The following is an 18,867-nucleotide window of genomic DNA, read 5'->3' as shown; positions in this document are numbered from 1 at the left end:
ATGCCTTCAAATTCTTATCGCTTAGTCAACAAGGTTACTACATGCAAAGTACCATCAGAAGTCACAAACAAGAATAAAGTGAAACTGCTGATTTTGAAGGACTTAGAATCTAATTGAAGAGGTAAGATAAATACTTGTGAAGAATTAACTTACATACTGTAATGCTTCATTAAATAGAGACAAGTGAATGGAACACAAGGACTGTGGTGCTCAACACCAACAGTGATATTCCTTTCATTACTAGAAAACCAAAGCAGAAGATTGCTAAAAATTCTACTTGTGATAAAGACAGATAATTGAGAGGATTGTAAAACAAAGAGTTATAGACTGTGGCCAAGCCTTGGAAAGGTAATGACTTTTAATTGGATTGAGTTTATCATATTTGCAGAGGTACGGCAGACACAGAAGAAAGGATTAGGGTGATTTCCACTTTCCATTATTTGGCATAATGAGAAAACAGGGGGTGGTCCACATCCCTGGTAAATATTATGAGCCATAGAGACTCTTAATATGTCAAGTTTTGGTAGTATTGAACTCTCCTAAATAAACGCATTTATTTGGACATAGCTGAGTCACAATAAGTCACCTGGAAAAAAAAAGGTTGCAGGCATTAATTTACATGGTACAAAGGATTTATGAATTTTTAAGTTAACCCTTCTGGATCTCTACGCCATTTCCAACACAAGGACATATCTGCATTTTTCTTCAAAGATTAGCTAGCCTAAAGAGTCAAATGAAAATACTTGGCTCAAGAAAAACCAGTTGAGCAGACTTTCTTCTAGGTAGTAAAGAAGAGACTTATAAGTCCTTCCAAGAGACAGCAATATATTAATCATATCAAAATAAACACACCAAACAACAAAATAACAACAGCGAAACTTCTGCAACGATTTGGTGAATCATAAAAAGAACAAGCAACCAGCATACTTGAAATTCATGTGAACCTGCATATGAAAGATTATTACAGCCTACCTGCACCAGAACCCCACAGCCCTCACGGTGATGTCAGTGACGAAGGCAAGGAGCACAGGTGCCTGATTCACTGCCGAATCCCCAGGATACAGCAGAATTTCTAGCCATACACAACGACTCAAGGTGATTCTATTGACTTAAAAACATCAGCCAAAGGAATCCAACTGTCCTGGAAGTAGCAAACACTGCCTTCCTTTTTCTTCTCTAAATTGGAGAATTCAAACATAGATGCCCAAATAACACCACACAAATTATGTCCTTTGTCTGTTTGAGTAAAACTACAATTGAAGGAAGGTGATGCTCAAACTGAATCTATGCTTATACATGCACACACGTATACACACAGAGACATATTTTCCATATTCTCAAGATGCTAGTAAATGACCATAACCAAATATGACCAGCTTAGGGTTTGTACAATATCCTCCTCACATTGAAACTTCTCCATAGTCATTTGTTATAAAGACCAAGAATAAATGAAGCTCCTATATAGATACCTCATATCTATGTACTTTCCTCCAGATTTTAACAGAGTCCTCCAGTTATTCCAGGAGTAAAACAATATCCTCTATTGATGACAGACATTTATTGCAGCACCTGCTATGAACCAGCCATACCTTGTAGGTTGTAGAATGTAAGTTTCATGTGCATATGGACTCTGCCTTGTTCCCTGCTGCATCTGCTGTGCCAAGCATAGTGTCTGGCACAGAGTAATTGTCCAATAAATACTTGTTAAATGAATGAATGATTATAGGAGGGATGCAGAATTGAAACATAAGGAGTTCACAGGTTAGAGCAGCAATCACCAAACTAGGTGCCACATGGGAATTTCATATGGAACTTGTTTGTAAAAATACAAATTCTAAGCCGGCACCGCGGCTCACTAGGCTAATCCTCTGCCTGCAGCGCGAGCACACCGGATTCTAGTCCCGGTCAGGGCACCAGATTCTGTCCCGGTTGCCCCTCTTCCAGGCCAGCTCTCTGCTGTGGCCAGGGAATTCAGTGGAGGATGGCCCAAGTCCTTGGGTCCTGCACCTGCATGGGAGACCAGGAGAAGTACCTGGCTCCTGGCTTCGGATCAGCGCGGTGCGCCGGCCGCAGTGCACTGGCAGCGGCAACCATTGGAGGGTGAACCAACGGCAAAAGGAAGACCTTTCTCTCTGTCTCTCTCTCTCACTGCTCTCACTGTCCACTCTGCCTGTCAAAAAAAAAAAAAAAATACAAATTCTATGGCATTTCTAGAACCAGCAATAAAGACACCTCACTTATATGGTAGAATCATTATTTAATAACATCTTTGCCTTCCTATTTGATAGTCTCAGTTCACAATGTCACAATAAATTCAGGTAATCTATAAACTATGTACCTAAGACAATCTCTGTTTAAATTGGAAGACCACACTGGATTTAAGTCCACCTAATTAGCTATGTGACTCAGGAAAGTTCCTTCATCTCTTTGAACCTCATTTCTTCATCTATATCCAAATGCTGCCCAATATGGTAGCTACTAAACACATGTAAAACTGAGCATTTGAAATGTGGCTACTCCAAAGTGAGATGTGTTGTATGCTTAAAAATATACAACAAGGACAGGTTAAGATATATGAGTCCCATATCAGAGTTCCTGGGTTTGGGTTTGATACCTGGCTCTGGCTTCTGACTTCAACTTTCTTCTAATATAAACCCTGGGAGGTAGCAAGTGATGACTCAAAGTAACTGGGTTCCTGCCATCCATGTGGGAGATCTGGCTTGAGTTCCCAGCTCCAGCTTGGGCCTGGCCCAGCCCCAGCTATTGTAGGCATTTGCAGAGTAAACCAGCAATGGGAGCTCTTTCTATCTCTTTGGCTCTTAATTAAATAAACACTAGACTTCTAAAACTTAAAAAAAAAATCTAGTTGATAATATTTGTATGTTTATTACATACTGAAATAATTTTAGATATATTGGGTTAAATTAAAATATTAATAAAGCTAACATATATATTTCTATAAGATATTAATTTTTCTAAGATGTATGACATCAAGTTGTAGTAGAATCAGAATGAATAATACATTTGAGTATATTTTATGAACTTTAGAGGAAAATGCAAATGCCACAAGCCGTTCTTATTGTTGTTAATGATGAATGTCATGTTTCTACATCTCAAGTGACAAATCTTAAAAGTTGGTGTCTTTCAAGTCTACCTTTATTCCTATAACAAACTGTGATGAGATAGTTCATGAACAAGATGTTCTCCACCACTCCTCTACTCTCAACAAATGGTTGTTAAAGCCAAATGTAAAGATTACTCTGGTCATTGACATCATACAAAAAGATGAGCTAATGCCAGTACACTCCACTGCCAGAGCTTCCATGATGATGCAAGAAGTTTTTATTTGAAAGAGCCATAATCGACCAATGAACATGAGCAATGTGATACAATGTAAAGCTAAGAAACGAAAACCTATTCCATGATTTTAGCCCCAAGTTCAGTGAGGAAACAAGTTATAGGATTCATTTATGTCTTTCTCCATCTCTACAGTAGGGTACTTCAGTTCCTTCCACAAATATCCCACTCCATTACTTTAAAAAGATTGTGAGTCTTGAAATACCTGGCAGATAAAAAAGCATGGAGCTTCCTTGCAGCTCTTTCATTGCTATGGTAGTTGGTGAACCTCCAAAAATGCCTGCCAGATCTGGGCTGATGGATGAACACGAGGACAGATACTCCCAGGCTGTATATACAGTACAGTACTCTGATAATATTCCCAGGAGCTTTAAAAAATTCAATAGGTACAGAGACAGGCAAACCCTACCCATTATTCTCTCAAAGCTCTATTATGCAAAAGTGAGGAGTAGCCAGGCTTCCTTTGGGAGTAAAAAAATTGAATTGTCATATACAGCTCAGTCTGTACTCTTACTAACTCATGCTTCTAAGCATTTTATGAATATTAATTAATGTACAAGTATTTACTGCAGTGTAGGCAGCTGCTAACCTAACATTCCAGCCTTTGTTCCAAGCCTCATATCATTTTCTTCCAGGCTGTTGATTTTGGAGTGGCTGTGCAATTCTAGTGAACTGCTAGCAAAGAGTGATCAATCAACACTTTGAAAGCTTCTGGTTCATCCCAGTACCTGTAAGCTGCTTTGATAAATAGTATTCTTGAGACTGTGTGAAATTTACATTGTGGGAGTAGTTAAATACATGTGAGAACATGGCATACTATTGGCCTTGTTTTTCATTTGTATTTTTAAAAACATCTTTCATTTACAACAAAATCTTATTTGCCCCTTAGTCTGTTCCTAATTCTAGTCACTTGAACTCTATATGCCTTAACATTAATGCTTTCTCTATGGATTTAAAGATTGCCATGGATTTATTCACACTTGGGGTAAATAAATAATAAAAAAAAAGGAAAACCTTCCGTATTCCATTTGAAAAGCCTGGAAAAAGAGATTAAAATACATATCATGCTGCTGTGTTCATGGATGTGTATATATATATATATATATATTTTGCTAATGCACCCTTTTCCCAAGTAAGGTTTATCCTGGGTTTTCTAGACTGACACTAATTTTAGAAAGATGTCAGAGTGTTAGAGTTCTTCAAACTTCTCAAAAAGTGGCCACAGTTTCTGGGGAACCTCACAAAGTTCTTCCGTGATTGGTCACAATCAATTTTCTTATTGTTGGCCTTCAATGTATCCTAGTATATAAGCCACACTATCCATAAATATCATGTAATTTGGCTTTATTTTTTCACTACCAGCTTTTTTTCACTACCAGCTTTCCCACCTAGAAAGCCCTTCTCTCACTCTCCACTCCACTGCTTCCTAGTGAGTGCCCCACACTGGTCTGAGCTCAGGATGGGGCAGTGAGCAAGGCCAACAAAACTTCTGTCCACTGCTTTCATGAGGCTTCCTGCCTAGTGGGTCAAAGGAGAAAGTAAACTAACACATGGAGAGAGAATACAAGATTTTTATGAGATTTTAAGTTCTCAGATGAAAACAAAGGTGAAGGGGGTAGGTCTGACTGCTGTAGAAAGGAAAATCCTAGCAGAGGAGGCAGTATTTAAGATTTACTCTTTGGAGCTGTTCAGACCCGGTTCAGATGCCATATTGCCTGTTAAGGGTTCTCACTGCATGTACACTACCTCTCCAGGCAGAGGGAACTCCTTCCTTTATGGATCCCGGACCACGTAAAATGTACCTTAGAGCTAACTTTTTTTTTTTTTTTTTTTTTTTTTTTTGGACAGGCAGAGTGGACAGTGAGAGAGAGAGAGACAGAGAGAAAGGTCTTCCTTTGCCGTTGGTTCACCCTCCAATGGCCGCCGCGGCCAGCGCGCTGCGGCCGGCGCACCGCGCTGATCCGGTGGCAGGAGCCAGGAGCCAGGTGCTTTTCCTGGTCTCCCATGGGGTGCAGGGCCCAAGCACCTGGGCCATCCTCCACTGCACTCCCTGGCCACAGCAGAGGGCTGGCCTGGAAGAGGGGCAACCGGGACAGAATCCGGCGCCCCGACCGGGACTAGAACCCGGTGTGCCGGCGCCGCTAGGCGGAGGATTAGCCTAGTGAGCCGCGGCGCCGGCCATAGAGCTAACTTTTTGTCATCCACCCTGGTGCCACTACAGTTAGTTGCTTCATGTCTGTGTCTTCAGTTGGATTTTCAGCTACTTGAAGGCAAGGGCTGTGTCTCATTGACTTTTATATCTTCCCTCCAGCGCTGGGAAATGCTGTGGATTGCATTCAAATGGAGCCACCTTTCAACACTGCTAATTACGAAGCATTCCCTTTTATAATTTTTATTTTATTTTAAAGGCAGAGAGACAGACACAGAGAGAGGTAGAAAAAGGGGGTATGTGGCTGGAGTTCTTATATAGTGGGTAAAGCCACTGTCTGAGATGACAGAATCCCATGTGGACACCAGTTACTGTCCTGGTGGCTCAACTTCTCATTCAGTTCCCTGCAAGTGGCCTGGGAAAAGCAGTGGAAGATGGCCCAAATGCTTGGCCCCCTGCCACACGTGGGAGACCCAGATGAACGTGCTGGCTCCTGGCTTTGGCCTTGCCCAGCCCCAGGTGTTGCAGCCACTTGGGGAGTGAAGCAGAAGATGGAAACTCTCTTTCTTTCTTTCTTTCTTTCTTTCTTTCTTTCTTTCTTTCTTTCTCTCTCTCTCTCTCTCTCTCTCTCTCTCTCTCTCTCTTTCTCTTTCTCTTTCTCTTTCTCTTTCTCTCACTCTCTGTGTGTGTGTGTCTCCCTCTCTCTGTAACTGTGAATTTTAAATAAACAAACAAATAAACAAAAGAGAGAGACAGACAGATCTTCTAGCCACTTGTTGACTTGCCAGATGCCAGCAACAGCTGGGGCTGGGCCAGGCCAAAGCCAGGAGCCCAGAAATTAATGTGGATCTGCCATGTGAATGGCAGGAACCCAGGTACATGAATCATCACTTCCTGGCTCCCAGGGTGTGCATTAGCAGGAAGCTGGGATCAATTGGAAATAGGGCCAAAAACTCGAACCTAGGCACTCTAATATGAGACACAGGTGTACTACAAAGCATCTAAACTGCTGTGCAAAATGCCTGCCAATGGTTTTCTTTTTTAATGCTATACTTTGTGTCTCATCCAGCTCTGACTCTTAAACAGTTTTCAAAGACAGGTGTTATCCCTCACAGTTCACTGCCACTGCCAGAAGAGGTATTTTGAGATTTGTAGACTACTGACTGCTCAGAATACTTGCCCAAGCAAATAACATGTGCCAAGTACTCCTTTAGAAAAAATTAAAGTTTTAAAAACAATAATCCCTTCCAACAAATTGGAGATAATTATCCCTTAGTCCAACAAAAAGGAATTCTCAAGCTCTCTGTGTGAAGATGTCCTCCCAACACTGAGCATTTCCCAGTTGAAGAATCAGAAAGGGAAACTTTTAGTTAACAAATCAGAGTATTGAGCTGAACCGTGTGCAATGTAATCTAGATTTTACAACAGTAAGAATGAGTGGAATGAAAATCCTTTTGGTTTTGTGTTTTTTATAAACATTTTACAGTTTTTCCCCTTGACTTAGATTGTACTCCATAAAGTCTTCCATTCTTTAAGTGACATCTATAAAAAGAAAGTAAATTGTTTAAGTAGAAGGATTAATAAGTAACTAAATGCTGTTTTCTGAAAAATCCAAATGTTCTTACTTACTTGGAATGTGATTCTGAAATTCCGACTTAATAAAAGAACCCTCAACCCCCTACCCAAAAAAGGAATGCCTCCAAGTTTAAACTGAGGTAGGATAAATACTCCAGATTCTACTTCAAATACCAAGAACAAGGTAGGTATTTTTCCTGCTGCTTCCCTGCCCTGTAATTTGACATCCATTTTAATGATGCTTACTTTATTGCTTGTCAGAAAAGTGAAATGGCCTGTCGATTTTATGGACTTTCTTCTACCTTTTGGATGGTTATATTACATTTTGAAATAAGTGTATAGCTTCCCCCCACCACTATTTTTTTTTTAGCCTAAATGGTGCATGTGTGGGTTTGGTACTTGGCTGCCAGTGGAATGAAGTCATAATTTCAGGAGTCAAAAAGAATAGATCAAAATCATGCCAACACTTTCATGGATGGATATATGCTGCTAAATGGATGTTTACCTAGAAAAGTCATCATCTGGCATGCGGCATAGCGAATGTTCCTAAGCAGCTAACCCATGTATACTAAACAAATTTGGCTTTGCTGCTGTGAGCGCTGCCCTGTGGAAATTCTCAACATACATTTGTTTGATTGAGCCGTCATTCCCAGTTGATCTGCTGATGATCTGTGTCACTTTGTTTAAATGTCCTGGTGTGGTTTTTTATATATATACAGTGAAAAGCCAGTGTGTTTCTGTGATGGATTAAATAGAGGTGAAATTTGAGAATGACTCCTGTTTTTGATTCCTGTGTTCTCAGACAGGTGGGTCTGGAATGATCAAGAATGTCACATTCAAACACAGGGGAAAATACGGAGCCCTTTTGATTTAAAACACATTACAGTAAAGATATATTTGCTACTGTGTTCTCCCTGAACAAGAAGCTATTTAGGATTCCTTGTGTAAACAAACACCATATGGGTTAATTCTCAGCATCCCTTTCAAACATCCAAAACCTGGAGACACAAAACTCAACTGGGAGGAAACAGTGTGAGAGAAACAAAGTAAAGGCCCAGTGTTCACGTATGGATTCAGAAATCAAATTCAAGGTCAGGCTAGAACTGAAGCTCCAGATCTCAAATATCCAAGTAATGGTTCGGATGGAAACCCAACACCACAGTGCCATTCCATGTCTGAGGCACTAATCAAGCGGCTGCCTGTTTGCTCCATAGTTAAAGCACTTCCTGCAGCTAATCTTCCAAGATAGGCTCTCAGCTCTAATAACCTATGGGGTCTGCTGTTAAGTGCTGGGATCTGGGTACCATCAGCACTGATGTCTCCACTCTGCCAAACCCCAGACAGCACGTGATGCACACGCACTCCCTCCCCTCAGGTCCCATGGATGTGGCAGACCAGCGCCTGCCTTAAACTGGTTCATCCTACTGACAAAAAAATGGAGCCCTGACTAAACTGCTGTCGCACCAGAAATTCCCACCATTCCTTTAGGTAAAGCAACATCGTCTTCATGAGGTCTGACCATTCATTGTTTGTTCCTTTCCTTATGCTTTTAAAAGTCTCCTAGGTGTCACATAGGCACTGAGTGTGCAATCTGGAACCTAGAATGACTGTTCTGCTCATGTCCTCAGCATCAGCATTCCGGGAGAGAAGACATGCAAATAAAGAAAGGACCCACAAACAACAATCCATGTACAAGGTGCCCCAGCAGAGAGGAATTAACTCCTGAGGGTAGGAAGTTGGAAAAGGTTATCCAGGGCTGGTTATACCTAAGAAGGGCAGGGCAGAGTAAGTTTAAGAATAAAGATGGTTTCAAAGGAGTTCCCCCAACACACCAAAAAAAAAAAAAAAAAAAAAAAAAAAAAGAAAAGAAAAGAAAAATCATACCAGGTAAAAGGACATTTGATGGTATGGAAGTATGAAAATGCTTAGCACACGCATGAAGCTAAGCATCTCTCAGTATTGTCCAGTTTATAGTGGGCAAGAGAGCAGATAGAGAATGGCAATGAGGAGCCAGTTAATCGAAGGCCTTAATACCACACTCTACGGTTTGGCCTATCTTCTACTGTGAATGTGGTACTAGTGAAGGGTGTTAGGGAAGAAAAGAGCTGTGTTTCAGGATGATGACCCAGAGTCAAAGAAGAGGAACAATTGAGAAAGGATGACATGGAAAGCGGATAGGCCGGTCAAAGGCCATTTCACTAGTCCATGAGAGAGACGATGAAAGTATGAAAAATGGCAGTGACAGTGGAAGATGAAGAATAAGAGAGATTTAGAAAATAAAATTGAAAGAATTTGGTGAGGGAGAGTGGGGGAAAGAAAATAAGCCCTGATGAACCAATCCATTTTTTTGAAAGATTTATCTATTTGAAAGGCAGAATTACAGAGAAAGAGGGAGAGGGCACTCAAACTGGGGCTCATATGGGTTACTGGTGTTGCAGGCTGTGGCTTAACCTGCTGTGATATAGTGATATAGTGCTGTGATACAATGCCACCCCTACTCCACTCCATCATTATATCCTAAGTTAGCTTATCAGAGATCAGGAAAGTCAGCCAATCCAAGGGGCTAGGACACACATGGAGCACAAGGACACATACTAGAGCAAACACTGGGGAGCTGAAGACAAGTCAGGGCCCTGAGAAGTAAGGAAGCAGCAAGAAAGAACTGGGTACACAGAGAATGGTAGGACTACAGAGCTAATGGGCTGGTTACTGGCTGGAGTTCTCCCTGAAGTTCGAAAGACCAGCATGGGACAGGAAGGAAAAATGTTCTTCTTGTAGGGAAAGAAATGAAAAATGAAAAAGCAGGCAAGGCATTCCAGGATACCTTCACTAGCTCTGGTGGACTCTCAAGGGATGTTAGTTCCTTAACAAACCACATCCCTCCATTGCTAATTGCAATGAGGGCATTAAAGTTTCAATACCCTTGTGTTCCTAAACTTCAATTTTTTTTATATTTATTCACTTTTATTTGGAATGTGCCTCACAAATACAATATTATGTACATAGTAATTCTTCCCACCACGCCAGCCCTCCCATGCACTCTCCCCTCCCTTCCTGCTATCTCTCTCGTTTTAGTCAAGAAAGAAAAATAGAAAGAAAAAGAAATAAAGAACAAATGGAGTAAAAAAACACTAAGAGTGTTCCTCAACTGTCTATACAAGGGCTGATCTATGTTACTGCTTCTCAAAGGTGATTTCGCTTCCTAAACTTCAACTTGTTGAATGTAGCTCGGCAGTCCTCACCCAGGCACTTCCTTCACAAAGTGCTTGCCAAGTACTCCTCTGCTCAGTGTTCCAAAACTCCTTCTTATCTCAATGGTTTTGTTAGAAATTTATTAAGAAGGCTGGCGCCGTGGCCTACTAGGCTAATCCTCCACCTGCGATGCCGGCCCTCCGGGTTCTAGTCCCGGTTGGGATGCCGGTTCTTTCCATGTTGCTCCTCTCCCAGTCCAGCTCTCTGCTGTGGCCCGGGAGTGCAGTGGAGGATGGCCCAAGTGCTTGGGCCCTGCACCCGCGTGGGAGACCAGGAGAAGCACTGGCTCCTGGCTTCGGATTAGCTCAGCACACTGGCCATAATGGCCATTTGGGGGTGAACCAATAGAAGGAAGACCTTTCTCTCTGTCTCTCTCTCTCTCTCACTAACTCTGCCTGTCCTATCTTTGAGGAATCTTGCATACTCCACACATTGCTTCCACCCGAGTCCCTAGAGTAAATGGGAATGGCTCTCCAGTGCACAGTTCGTTCAGTCTGGATGCTTCCTTCCCAGACTGATCTGTTTGATATTATTGTATATTTTCTTGGGAAAAAAAGTAGAAAAAAGAAAATGGGGAGAGGGTAGGAGTTGGGTATTATTTATTATTGTTTAACATGATTTATGGTTATTTTAATTTAGGTCCAATATCCCAGGAGTCTCACTCCAATGGGTGCAATAGATACCAATAAAATAGCATCATAGGACACAGACATTTATTCTTCTAGTCCTTTCTTTACTAGTCCTATTTTCTAAAATGCACACAAAGCAAATCCTGTCAAATTGCGATTTTAAGAAACATAAAAGGAGGAAGAATGAACTGTAAGACATTTATTTTATAGACTTATTTCCACCATCCAAAAGAGAGTGATAGAAAACCCCTTTCAGGGTTGGCATGGGTTTATTATTTGATAGCCATCAAAAGCAAATAAAATAAAATAATATAGGATAATATAAAAACAAAATAGCAGGGGCTCTCGACAAATTTATATAGGCCTGAGTGATTAAGACATGGAGCAAATATAAAGCTTTTTATTTCAGCTTTCAAAATTTAGCAATTCTGTTAATTCTCTGAAATAGAAGCAGATATTTAAGCTCATGCTTTACTGATAAACATAAAATTTAGATTTACAAATTTAGTTATGATGTGTAATTTTGTTGAGATAGGAGAGACAGGAAGAACAAAATGGGAGATGGGTAAAAATTTGCATATTCAGCTACCAAATTTCTTTGCTCAGGAGCTGAAAGATGGAATCAGTCATTTTTGACCAACTCATTCTAACACAGGAGTCTCTAGCAGAATGGCTTGGAGACCCTATTGCAATAAATGCTTTGCTATAGAACTAACTCCATTTCTCCTGATTCAGGAGTTCAGAAACTTTTTTAATAACCAAGACAACATTTCTAGGTTAAAAAAAAAGAGTTTGAAAAAAGTTGCTAAGGATATAAGGAATACAAAATGAGTTTTATTGGCTCTATCACAAAACACACACACACACACACACACTGTACAAGGCCTTCCTTATTTGAAATGACAAAAGCCAATCCTTCTCACAATGAAAATGCACACAGAGCAAAGGCCAAGCAGCAAACAATTCATAAAGTTAAAAAAGAAAATGGTAAGGCCTACCAATAAACAAAAATAAGCTCAAAATAAATGAGAAATAAAATGCAAACAAGCTCAGCAAAATACAAATTATGCTGAGGAAATCCAAAGCAAACAATGCGAACAGCTTTCAAAGTACAGTGCAGTTATTTCCTGTTCAGAGCCTGGAGCCTGTGGGGCCTGCAGGAGGGGCAGCCCCCCAAGCACAGGCTGATAGAGGGGTTCAATCCCCTGCAGCCTCGACTGCCCCTCCCACTGCCAGGCTTCCTGGAGCTCTGCCCTGCAGACCAGAAAGCCCCACACAGAGGAGGGCTCTGGCCACCCCGCCGGCCTGGCATTTGGCTCCCCAGTCACCCAGTGCACAAGTATGATGGATGATGATGGATCGCAGCACCACCAAAACCGTGTGAATTTCCCAAGGCCTCTGATTATTCTAATCAAGCCCCCAGAAGCAGCACAGGGCTTCACAAAAGCCTCCAAGGAAACCTCCCATTTCCCTTGTCTGCCTGACACAGACCCCACTAAATAAAGCAACCAGGCCCTGATATGGCTGCTGCTCTTAGACATACAGGTCTGGGCCTTCTTATGCATTGTTCAGTGATATGTTTTAGCCTTGAATGAATTTTTAATAAACACCCAGAGTTATATGGTTATTTCACACAGAATGGCCACTGTGGCTTCTTCTCCCAGGGCAAGATAACAGTTTATGAACACTTGTGGGTCATAGCTTTTCTCACATTCTCTTGCTTTGCTTGGCAATATGGCCAAAGGGTTTCTTCTCTATTGTCTAGTCTTCCCTCCCTCTCTCCTTCTCATTCTGTTATATTTTTCTTAAACCACAAAGGATCTCTGAGAGGTATGACTGTATAAGCCAAAGGCATAATCAGAGAATTTGTTTATAATAGATTAATAGTATCACAGCTAGACTTAGACATGCATAATAGAATTTTATATGTTCTAATAAAGGAGACTATAAAGAGTACAGTACTATTTAATTTAATTGAGTTGGAGGTCTTTGGCATAGGTCATTATTTGCCAAGTAAGTTTACAGCTTATGTGAAAAAACTTACAGCTTTGTTGAACAAGGGTTCATTGACTGCTGTTGACCTCTTGGAACATTTCAGACCAATACTGACAGAGTGCATACTACTATATAAGTCTATAAAACTCCACAAAATAGCCATATTTAAAAGTTTAGCTGATGTTCTTCCAACAAAGAATACATCCATTTGGTCCTTTGAAATGCTTACTATCATCCAGTTTTACTGTTTGGGAATCAACTTCCTCCTCCTTCTCTAATGCACTACCTCTTGAATTCTTGAAATCTTTCAGAATCTGTATAAATGCATGTGAAAAAGGTTGGCTGTACTTCTTAGGAGTGTCCTCAAAATTCCTATATCAGAACAGTATACAGAAATGAATCTGATGGAAATTGTGTTTAAAGAGCCCTTTGCATAACAGAAAATGTCAACTAACTTTATCAAGTAACTGAGAGAGGAGTGTGTAGAGTGGTGAAGATTATGGATTAGTTTGGGAAGAATTCCCTAGCTGTGGTTTGGCACTGCCACACAAACTTCTACACTGCAAACTTGTTTACCCATTAATTTAACCTCCCGGATACACTTAGATTTCATTTTTCCAATTAGCCACACATCTTTAAAGACTATAATATTCCCTGCCGCCATTGCTGGAAGCCAGGTAGCCACGTGGCCCAACCACCGGTGTCAGTCCCACCCCCATCCTAATGGGATTCGCTGCTCCTACCTCCCTGCCCACCCCCAGCAAAATTTTAAAAGGACCTGCTCCTGAACACGTGGCTCTCTTTCTGTCTCCTAATCTCTCTCTCTCTCTGGATCTCTTTCTTATGCTCTCCTTCTCTCCTTTTTCCTTCTTTGCTCCTTCTCTCCAGTCTGTCAGATTTCCCCTAATAAACTCTTTCCTTTATTTTTAAATCATTCATTGTGACATACAACTCTCAAAATACACAATCATAATCTCTGTGTCCTAAGCCAGAAAGGTAGATAAATAAGAACAATAGATATGGTTCCTGGAAAACTACATCTTCTTCCTGGCACTGCCATTAATTACCTGGGAAATTCTGAACAAGTCTTTTCATCTCTCTGGGAATCTAGTTCCTCATCTGTAAAATTACTGAATGCAGAAAGCCTGCAGGGGCCCTTCCAGCTCATATTCGGTGAATCCATCAATTTCTATGTGGTTGTCAAAAAAAATTCCTAGAAATATCCACACTATCTAGTTTGCTTTGTACTATAATAAGTGTTGCAAATAAACTCAAGAAAAAACATGGAAGACTAATAAAGACAGCACTTTTAGATCATGTTATGAGGTTGGTTTGCAAAGGAACAATGAGATCATTGAGAGCAACAAAGTTTTTGTTGTTGTTAAAGATTTATTTCATATATTTAAAAGTCAGAGAGAGAGAGAGAGACAGACAGACAGAAAGAGATTTTCCAGCTGCTGGTTTACCCCCCAAATGGTTGCAAAGGCCAGGGTTAGGCCAGTGTAAAGCCAGGAGCCTGGAGCTTCATCCAGGTCTCCCACATGGGTGCAGGGGCCCAAACACCTGGGCTATCTTCCACTGCTTTCCCATGAGCATTAGCAGTGAACTGGATGGGAAGTAGAGCAGCTGGAACATGAACCAGTGCCCACATAGGATGATGGCATCACAGGCAGCAGCTTCACCCACTATGACACAATGCTGGCCCCAGAGCAATAAAGTTTTAACATTCACTGACTATGCACTATGTGCCAGTATGACACCATTATGTACATGTTACATCACTATTTTATTTAATTTCCCCCAAACTTACTATGTAAATAGGGAATAGCCCCATTTGACAGGAAGAAAAGAGAGTCTGTTTCTTACCCCCAGTAAATCCAGTCTGTTGGGCCCAGACAGAATGTTCTCATATCATTCTATTTCAAGGTTATTCTAATAGTTCCTTCACCTCCTACCATTTACAGAACCCAAACTATCAAAAGACAAATAAACTCATGAAAATTTGGCAATAGCTCACATGTTCCTTTCTTTTCCAACAGACTACTGGCCCCTGGTAGGTCAACTCCAGCTACTTCTCAGATCACTTTACATACATCTTTTTTTTAAGTTTTTATTTAATGAATGCATTTTTTCATAGGCACAACTTTAGGAATATAGTGGTTCTTTCCCCCATATCCACCCTCCCACTCCAACTCCCATCCCACCTCCCTCTCCCTCTCCTTCTTCATTATAGTTCATTTTTAGTTTGATTTTATATACAGAGGACCAACTCAATGTTAAGTATAGATTTCAATAGTTTGCACCCACGCACACACATAAAATATAGCATACAGTTTGAGAACAAGATTTGCAGTCGATTCTCCTAATACAACTCATTAAGGACTGAGGTCCTACATGTGGAGTAAGTTCACAGTGACTTCCGTTGTCCCTTTAACAATTAACTCTCTTATTTATGATGTCAGTGATCACCCAAGACTCTTGCCATGGGTTGCCAAGGCTATGGAAGCCTTTTGTGACCATAGACTCCATTGGTATTTAGACACAACCATAAGCAAAGTGGATGTTCTCTCCTCCCTTCAGAGAAAAGTACATCCTTCTTTGATGACCCTTTCTTTCTATTGAAGTCTCACAGAGATCCTCTGAACTTTATATACATCTTATGCAAAAATTGAAAACAAACTTGTTGAAGCATTCTAAGCATTTAATCATCATTGATTATCTTCCTAATTCACAAAGATGATTTTTGTAATCTATTGTTACCATAGCACTTGCTTTTATTACTATAATCAAATTATGAATGTGATACATAAAAAAATAGAATGTAACATTAAAAAATACAACAAAATGTATTCTAGACATGTTGGCAGTCTTCTCAAGGTCATGTTATTTGTATCTCAAATACTTCAAATTAATTGCAAAATATTTCATCATATGTAGTTAAAAATTGGGATTTTTGAGGATATTTTCACTTATGATTCCAGTTTGTAATTGGGATAGGAAAGAGATATCTGCCATCTATCTACATGGAAGATTTGAATATCTATGCCTACAGAAGTGCTGACAAAGACATTTGCATATCAGGAGATGTAAAAGAATCACATTCCTCAATCTCTTCTTCACAGGACTCCATCTTCTGACAGTTGGCCAGGATGCTATGACACTGACATACAAAATCCAAGTTTGAGTCCATCCATTTACTGGTCTCAGAAATTGACCCTGTTTGGGAAAATTCCAAGATTTGGAAATCTGTACTATCAGAGTTGTTAAAATCAAAGAGCAGGATATAGTGTGATTTTCATTGCTTCACTCAGAGTCTGTGAAATGCCAATATTCTGCATATCTTCAAAGAGCAGAATCTGTCTCCAAAAACCATACAAAATAGCCTACTACAAAGGAAAATCCTTCAAGATCTTTGCTATTGAACTAGGACCAGAAATAAGAGGAAAGCCTCTGAGAACAGTAAAAAAAAAAAAAAAAAAAAAAAAAAAAAAATGACAGATATAAGAGGAGGCCAAGCATGCCATGAAATGAGAGACTTTTTGCTGACAGATGAGCACCTTTGAACTCTAACCCAATAAAAGAATTAGCACTCCCAATGTATAATCAGCACAGCAAGCAAAATATGTCAACACATGATAGGCAGGATAATCAATCGACGTGCGACGTAGGAAACAGCCAGACTAAATAGCAACCCGGTCCCACTGAGCCAGACAGTCTTTCCTGCTCCTTAAATTTCTCATACTGCAGGGACTAGCAATTAATATGCAATAAAGGAAAACCCCTAACAAGTAAAACAACAGAGCAAGGAATAAGAGTTCTCTCTAAGAACCAGGATTCCCAAAACCAAGAGTCTCGATGTTTTGATTTTTCTTAGATGATGTGTTCTTAAGGGTCTTTCTTTAATCAGACAGTAGAAACTTTGAATTAACAACCACAACCCTATTTTTAACTCTCCCTTCCCATAAAGACTTCAGAAATGAAAAAAAGAAGTTCTGGACATCAGGCTGGCTTTTAATCCCAGTTGTCAGTATCCTAACCACTGACTTTAGGCAAGTAATTCAGGGCCTGAGCCCTAAATTTTTCATTCATCTATTAAAAATAAAGAATAATACTTTTAAAAACAACTTATGTATATGAAAGGCAGAAACATACAGAGACAGACAGACAGACAGACATAAAGAGAGAGCTCCCATTGGCTGGTTCACTCCTTAAATGCCTACAATGGCTGGGACTGGGCCAAGGCCATAGCTGGAAGCTAGGAACTCAATCCCAGTCTCTTATGGGTGACAGGAACCAATCACTTGAAGCATTACCAGTACATCCCAGGGTCTGCATTAGCAGGAAGCTGGAGTCTGGAGCCAAAGCCAGGAACTGAACTTAAGTACTCTAATATGGTTCATAGGTGCCCCAACTGCCAGGCTAAATACCCACTCCCAGAATAACATTTAAAAGAGTTTTTGTGGTTATTAAAAGAAATAGCATGTAATAGCCTGGGAAAAGCAGAAGATGGCCCAAGTACTTGGGTCCATGCATCAACATGGGAGACCCAGATGAAGCTCCTGACTTTGGCCTGACCCAGCCCTGGCCATTGTGACCATGTGCAGAGTGAACCAGAGGATGGAGGATCTCTCTCTCTGTCTCTCTTTCCCCTCTCTGTAACTCGTTCAAATAAATAAACTACATCTTTAAAAAAAAAGAAATAGCATGAGTAAAATGTCTGAAGTAGGTAATCAGTCATATTCAACAAAGGCTTATTGTTGGCAGTCTCAGCCTCCTTGTACCTAGTATGGCGTTTTAACTCCTGCAAACACTAAAGAAATGTCATGACATTTCCATATATTAAATAATAAACTAACAGACATGCCTAGGAAGGGGGGAGAAATAGCCTAGGTTTGAATGCCCTATTTGCCATACATTAGTTATATGACAGTGGGAGAGCCATCTAACCTCTCTGAGTCACAGTCACCTTATTTGTAAAGTTGGATAAATAGTATTTCAGCTACCTGAGACCAAAGCTGGGAAGAGTGACTCTCACAGTTCTTTCCAGATTTAGATCAGTCATTGTAAATTATCTGTGGCCGGTTCACTTTCTCTAATGTATTAACTTGATCCAACCAAAAAGAAATCATTGTGGTTCCCAAATCGACATTCATTTAGAAATTCAGAAATGAGTGTGTGTGTGTGTGTGTGTGTGTGTGTGTTTTCTACTTTCCCAAAGGAGATTCACGATCAGTCTGTGGGCAAAATCATTTAGCAAGGCTGCAGAGTTAGGTTTGGATGCTTGTTGGCAGAAATTTGTTTGACAAGACTATTTCCAGACTATTGAGCCCCAAACCACAGGTGGGTATGTGTGTGTGTGTGTGTGTGTGTGTGTATACTTTAAATTCAAAGTAACTCCAGTATATACACACACACACATACATATATACTCTCATGCCACCTATAGTTCAATATTCCACTTGCTGTAAACAGTTCTGTGTGATGCAATATTTTATTTTTCACTTATTTTAAACACATTTGTTTTCTAAACAGATCCATTTCAAGAAGGACTTTTCAGCTACATGGTTTCTGACAGTGGCAAATACCACTGAATAAACTATAATTTTTATCTGGATTCATGAGACAGAAGAGCATCCATCCTGTTAAAGGTAAGTTGAGGATCATAATTTTAAAACTACTTGCAGGAAAGTCATTAAGTCATGGAAATAGAAATATCACAAAGTTTTCCAAACAACTGTTTAATCTTGTTCTTTTCTGATATGGGTGGTTTTAGATAAATTCAGACATTTTTGTCATTCACCGTTACTACAGCTACAAAAGTGAAATCTGAGGTCTCCTTTGCCTTAGAATTCAGAAACTGAACAGAGCAGTCAGACAGCAACAATAGTCATTTTTCATGTTCATTTTCCA

General features: G+C 40.2%; 1 protein-coding gene and 1 long non-coding RNA gene across 10 annotated transcripts in view; one reads left to right on the top strand and one right to left on the bottom strand.

Annotated features, from left to right (window-relative positions):
* The window catches only part of MECOM (MDS1 and EVI1 complex locus), a 597,402-nt gene that overhangs the window by 318,206 nt on the left and 260,329 nt on the right, over positions 1-18,867 (bottom strand). The window contains exon 1 of one of the 9 annotated variants that reach the window (XM_017346904.3): positions 15,289-15,386. The exons of the other annotated variants lie outside the window; for them this stretch is intronic. The gene's annotated coding sequence lies outside the window, so the exon portion shown is untranslated. Of the gene's footprint in view, positions 1-15,288; positions 15,387-18,867 lie in introns of those variants that run through there. 9 annotated transcript variants of the gene reach the window in all.
* LOC103350443 (uncharacterized) lies at positions 33-18,605 on the top strand. Its single transcript, XR_007924595.2, has 3 exons — positions 33-121; positions 3,993-4,087; positions 18,490-18,605. It is a non-coding gene; the product is annotated as an uncharacterized lncRNA (long non-coding RNA).

This window comes from Oryctolagus cuniculus, chromosome 4, assembly GCF_964237555.1.
Source record: "Oryctolagus cuniculus chromosome 4, mOryCun1.1, whole genome shotgun sequence".
Lineage (NCBI taxonomy): Eukaryota > Metazoa > Chordata > Mammalia > Lagomorpha > Leporidae > Oryctolagus > Oryctolagus cuniculus.
This window is presented reverse-complemented; position numbering and strand designations above follow the sequence as displayed.